The sequence below is a fragment of the Ochotona princeps genome, chromosome 11 (genome assembly GCF_030435755.1).
Source record: "Ochotona princeps isolate mOchPri1 chromosome 11, mOchPri1.hap1, whole genome shotgun sequence".
Classification (NCBI taxonomy): domain Eukaryota; kingdom Metazoa; phylum Chordata; class Mammalia; order Lagomorpha; family Ochotonidae; genus Ochotona; species Ochotona princeps.
This window is the reverse complement of record NC_080842.1, coordinates 39,047,061-39,053,238: the sequence shown is the minus strand read 5'-3', so window position 1 is coordinate 39,053,238 and position 6,178 is coordinate 39,047,061. Positions and strand designations below refer to the sequence as shown.

General features: G+C 37.5%; 1 pseudogene; it reads left to right on the top strand.

Annotated features, from left to right (window-relative positions):
• The first annotated feature begins 4,557 nt into the window (after positions 1 to 4,557).
• Positions 4,558 to 4,694, top strand: LOC118760088 (U2 spliceosomal RNA; annotated as a pseudogene).
• The last annotated feature ends 1,484 nt before the right edge of the window (positions 4,695 to 6,178 follow it).

Here is a 6,178-nt window from a genome sequence, read left to right as displayed (position 1 = left end):
TCAATAGCTATAGCCCATGTCAAGGGTAGTATATTATAAAAAAAGAGTAAATGATCTTCTTAAATTTGTGTTTTCTTTGTATTCTTTTTTTCTATGTCACGTGTTTATGAAGTAAACACATACACATGTAAGGTTTAAAAAACAATATTTAAATATACTTATCTAATGTACATATCATACATCCTAGCAGGATCTTTGTAAGAAAACTGTGAGAGTGGTTATAAATATAGTACTACTTTTTAAAAGTTTTAAAGAAAAGAAGCAAGCAAGTATCCAGAAATTCTGAACTGTCGTATTCTGCATGTGTGCATAAGCACTAAAAGCCACAAAATGGATTAGAACTCATGCATACTTCAAAATCTGTTGCATTTTGTTCACTTGTTTTCTGTATTTCTTCAGTATAAATTAAATGCCCATATGACAACACAAATGGAAAATGTCGCCAGTCAATATGTAGTATGAAAAAGTATTGTTTGAAAGTATTTACAGACAATGTGCGGGAGGTGTCTGTGGATCACATCGATGAATTGCATGTTTCAGCTGGAATCCTATGCCCCAGATATCTCATATGTAAGTGAAAATATTCCAAACTCCAAAGGAAATTGAAATCTGAAACACTTCCAGGCTCATGTATTTCAGAACATTCAAACTCTACTTAGCTAACATTAAATTACTCATTTCTCTACAGAATGAACAAATTAAAATTTAAAATAACAACAGCTTCAATATCATTTTAGATACATTTGCTATTCATTTTTTTAGACCCAACCTTTTTTTATATATATTTGAAAGTCAGATATACAGAGAGTAGAGACAGAGAAGATCTGCCATCTGATGATTCACTCCCCAAGTGGGGGAAACAGCCGGAGTTGTGCCAATTCTAAGCCAAGAGCCAGGAGCTTCTTCTGGGTCTCCCACGTGAGTGCAGGGTCTCAAGGCTTTGGGCTGTTCTCTACTGCTTTCCCAGGCCACAAGCAGGAGCTGGATGGGAAGCAGGGCCACTGGGATTACCGGTACCCGTATGGGATCTTGGCACATGCAAGGTGAGGACTTTAGCTGCTAGGCTACCCTGCTGGGCCCTATAGACCCAATCTAAATTGAGATCTCCAACAAAGAAGGATGATCAATGCCATAAAGATATTTTCACCTATGTTGTTGATCAATGCAATGATTAGAATACAAATCCTGTACTGTTTTCCATACCAGGAAACTGAAAAAAATATATGTCATATCTGTCATGCAAAAAGCAATGCTAAACAAAATATGTTGGTAGGAAGATGATGGGTGGAGCAAATCTCAACTCCAAAGAACTGAGAAAGTTCTATTTGCTACTCACGAAATCCTTCCTTCACATGCTATTACTTAGGCAAGCACAGGAAGCGCCAGCTCACTAGAGCAGCTCAAGTTAAGGCCCTATGTTGCAAAGAGTTGGTTTGTGGGGAAAAAAGAAGGAAAAACTGTAAGTGGCTTTCTTGACTAATGACAAGTGTTGGAATAATTAACCTTGTATTAGCATTTGAAAGGAAGTCATCAAGCACTGACAGCCTTCTTATCCTTTTGCAGTATGCAACTGGTTGAAACCACAGAAATTTTCGTGCAATTACTTTCTTTTTCTGTACTCACTATTTACATGTTAATACCATCTAAGAAAAAATTGTATTTTATAAGTTCTTTTTCAAAGGATTTTTTTCCCCAGTTTCACTCAAGTGTCTTCGTCCTCCACACAGATGGTGCTCCTATGATATCTAACATCTGGTTTTGCTGCTTCAAGGATAAAGGAAGCTCAGCCCATCCTCTTCCATATACAGACATGCCAAGAGGCTTCTAGTAGCTCCAGAAGCTGGCTGAAAGTTATGAAGTATAGCAGAACATAATGTGATGGCTTAGCTGCAAACCACTGAAACTTTGGTGAGAAGATAACCTGCATGAAGGGATGGACCAGAATGAGGCAGGAGAGACAGGATCAGACTGTTTTAAAGGGGTAGGAGGACCAAATTTCTATTGCAGAAATGGACAATGGTGCTATTGCCAGCAGGTGCTGCACTCATTTGGCATACCACAAGAAATCATCCCTGGTTGGCCCTGTGGCTTTGTATGCTCTTCCAAGAATATCTGTCATCATTAGGGCAGATGACTTAACCCAGACTGCCAAGATAGGGAGTGATTATAACTAATTGTTTCATCAGTAAGGTATAAGATGGGCTAGTGGAGTAACTGAAGAGGCTAGTCATCCACTTTCAACTGACAGCCTCCCACACTCGTGCAGGTTCATGTCTCCAGCTCCCTGCTTGTGTCCTGGGAAAGCAGCGCAAGATGGCCCAAAGCCTTGGGACCCTGCACCTGTGGGGGACCCAGAAAAAAACTCCTGGCTCCTGATTTCAGATCAGCTCTGGGCATTGTGGCCATCTGAGGAATTAACCTAGCTGATTGAAGATATTTCCCTCTTTATCTCTCATTCTCCTTGTAAATCTTTCTAATGAAAATAAATCTTTTAAAAAATTAAAAGATAAGGTAAAAGATGACAATTTTCCTGAAAATTTTCAATTTTCTAAAATGCACAGATGAGCAACGGTAAGTGGAACAGAAGATGAGCTCTTTCCTGCTAAAACTTCACAATTATTTTACATTATGAAGTTGCTTTATATTACTAACTTATACCATACAGATTATGTAGATCTATCAGAAATGATTGAAGCTACAATGTATGCTCTGTGTGTTTGTACATCCATGATAAATTTGTGAAAGAACCAATGTTGGTTACACAGCAGTTCTGTGCTAGCTATATTCATATGTAGGAGCCAGTGGTAAATTTAGTCATGTCCTATTCTAGCATAATGAACATAAGCATGTGTTTTATTTTGAACAGCAGAATCTTTCTTTTTTTCCTTCCTCCCAGGACAGTGACAACATCTTCCTGAGGGGGATAAAACACAAACTTTTAGGGGGAAAGTTCCGGAAACTGTAATTGGCTGCAGAATCAGCAGACAGATTTCAATCCAACCAATGAACATTAAACGTTAAAGCATTTTGAAGACACTTGTGTATCGAAGGTGTATTGGCTAACTTACCTACAAAACTTAATTCTGGGACAGTAAAGCAAGGTCCTCAGAACTTTCAGAGAGTACAAAGTTATGTCCCAAGAATTAAAAACACACAACTAAATTACAAATACAGGGTCTTTAATTCTCTGTGTTATTGATGAACCGATGGAGAGTAAGTAGGGTTAGAGGGGGAGATATCATTTAAGGACATGAAGTAGACATATAATAGGACAAGGGATAGTTACAACAGGTACTTTGAGTTCCTAATCCTTGCTGGCTCCTATCCCTACATGGGCTTGCCCAGATCCTGGAGGAACAGTGGGCTTTGGAAGAGAGAATCAGATGGGGTGGTAAGGCTAGGTGATACGGACAAGTCCTACATTCCAAAGGAGGACCAGCAAGAGAACCAGGTACATGGACATTCTTTCTTGTGGTGGACCTTCCTTGTGGTGGTGGCCACACAGATAGTTCTCTGCAATGGAATCAAGGCAATCTCTATTAAAGCTAAGAGCAATATGACGTCCACTGCATTTTCCATAAAATGTCCATGTGTAAATATCCCTTTATTCATGTGAAAACAATAGGCTCGGTTTAGTTTTTCAGGGAGAAAAGACAATCTAATGGATGAATCTGAGAATTTGAAAAATGCTCAAGCCAGGAATTTTATTTAGCTTCCCCTCTCCTTGAGTCTCCTTTTTTTTAAAATCTCCATTGTTTTGATATTTCACACGATGCATTTTAATGTGGGTACACTCTTAACCATTGTTCTGGTTACTAAGTGAACCCTTTCAGTTTGGAGAATCATGTACTTCAGTTCTAGTGCATGAAAAATAATAATTTGCCTGATTGTATCTTCCATTTTTATCTGTTCTCTCTGGAAATTCTATGGTTCAGAAGTTAAGATCTCTTACACAAAGGCCCTAACTCCCTATGCCTTCATATTTCTGTTTTCCATCTTTGTCTTTCTTTACTACATCCTGATATAATTCTTCAAATCTATTTCTAACTCTTTCTTAAGGTTTTTTTTCTGCTGTCATGTTTCTTTTAAGTAGCCAAGAGCTCATCTTACTTGCTATGTGTCTATGAGCTATCTATTGATTTGTCAATAGATACCATAGATATATGTGTCTATGAGCTATCTATTGATTTGTCAATAGATACCATAGATATATGTGTCTATGAGCTATCTATTGATTTGTCAATAGATACCATAGATATATGGCATCCTATTTGTTTCACAGATGAAATGGCATTTCTCCCTTCATAAAGACTATTAGTAACTGTTTTCGAAGTTCTCTTCCTTTAGGTGATTATAATCCAAGTTGTTTCATTTTTTTCTTGTTGATACTTGACCGTCATTCTTACTACACGTCTGGCAGCAAAACTGTAAATACTTTCTAAAAGCATTGAAAACTGCATTGCATTCAGACTTGGACACTCGCTATGCAGTAACCTGGCTGAAATTTTCTTTGTGTGACCTCTAATACTGTTCATTTTAGATTTTTCTTTTGTTCTCATCGCTTCTCGGCCTTTTGGCTAAGATCAAGTGTAGATTTTTCTTTTGTTCTTGTAAATATTTTTAAATTTTCTCTAGGCTCTTGGGTCAGATTTCTCTAAGAAACATCTTCCAAAATCTGTTCTGAGAAACTAGTCCCAGGTTCTGTTTAATGCTCCCATTCACTTCCCCACTATGCTTTCTTTAGAGAATAAATCATGGAGGAACAGAAGGTTCTAAATGATTCTTACACCTTAAAACATTTTTTTTCTATTTCTGGACAAACTTCAGAGAAACCTGAAGACATTAGCTGGAGGGGAATTCTGCAATGACCTTTGAATTGGTTCTCCATCCCTCCTGCCAACCTGACATTCAACTTTGCCACGTCTAACTGATCATTCACTGCTACTTCTGCTGATTTTAAGATTTTAAACTATTGTTCTGGGCCCGGCACAGTGGCCTAACAGCTAAAGTCCTCGCCTTGAACACTCCAGGATCCCATATGGGCACCGGTTCAAATCCCAGCAGCTCCACTTCCCATCCAGCTCCCTGCTTGTGGCCTGGGAAAGCAATCCAGGACAGCCCAAGGCTTTGGGAGACCTGGAGGAGGTTCCTGACTCCTGGCTCCAGATTGGCACAGCACCAGCCGTTGTGGTCACTTGGGGAATGAATCATCGGACGGAAGATCTTCCTCTCTGTATATCTGACTTTGTAATAAAAATAAATGTTAAAAAAGATTCTAAATTATTGTTCTAATGATTTCCTCACCTATTCTTTTGTGAAATTTTATATTTTTGTCATAAATAAAATACCCTTTATGTCATATTCTATTTTTGGAGAGTAGAGAAACAAAGGTTCAAATTAGGTCTTCAGCATTTCCATCATCAATTTCTAAATATGGAGTGTTTTTTTTCTGTGCCTGCTTTATTTTTCTTCAACCAAATTCAGACTTGTTTACACAATACAACAGGAATAAAAGGGAATCTTGCATGACATTTTTGTCCAATTAGCTAACAATATGGTTTTTTTCTTTTGTTTCAAAAGTTTATTTATTCTTTTTAAGGCATTGCTGTAATTTTTCCAGCCACAATCTCTATTTAAGAATGCACTTTTAAAACTTGAGAAAAAATAGAAATTATTCCAACTCTTAGGATTCTAACTCTGCGTGGTTTCAATGTTATACCATCTTCTCCTAACATACTGTTTTCTGTTGAAGAACTCAGCTCAACTCAGCAAGTAGTTCTGAAAAGTGATAATGATGTTAACAACAAGTGTACCTGTCAGAGAATCTACGTAAGGAAGACCTTTGCATTAGTCAAAAAAAAAATTCTGCTCAAATGTGCCAAAGAATAAGTTGACCATGAACAGTAAACAGGAAGCAACTGTATTTTTATGTTTCCTCTCCAAATAATTTTATGCACATTTCCACAGTGCCATTTTTACTCAATACTTTAAAAAACACTAATGTGAAAAAGGTATGACAGCTGCTGATAACAAAATGTCTCAATTTTCCCCTAGTATCACTAAACCAACACAATTCACTATCTCTCTTTTTCAGCTACTCCTGTCTTTTATGGAGTACTACTGTCACGTAAAAATGATAGCAACAGAGATTTGCTGAGAACATCAGTATTAACAAATC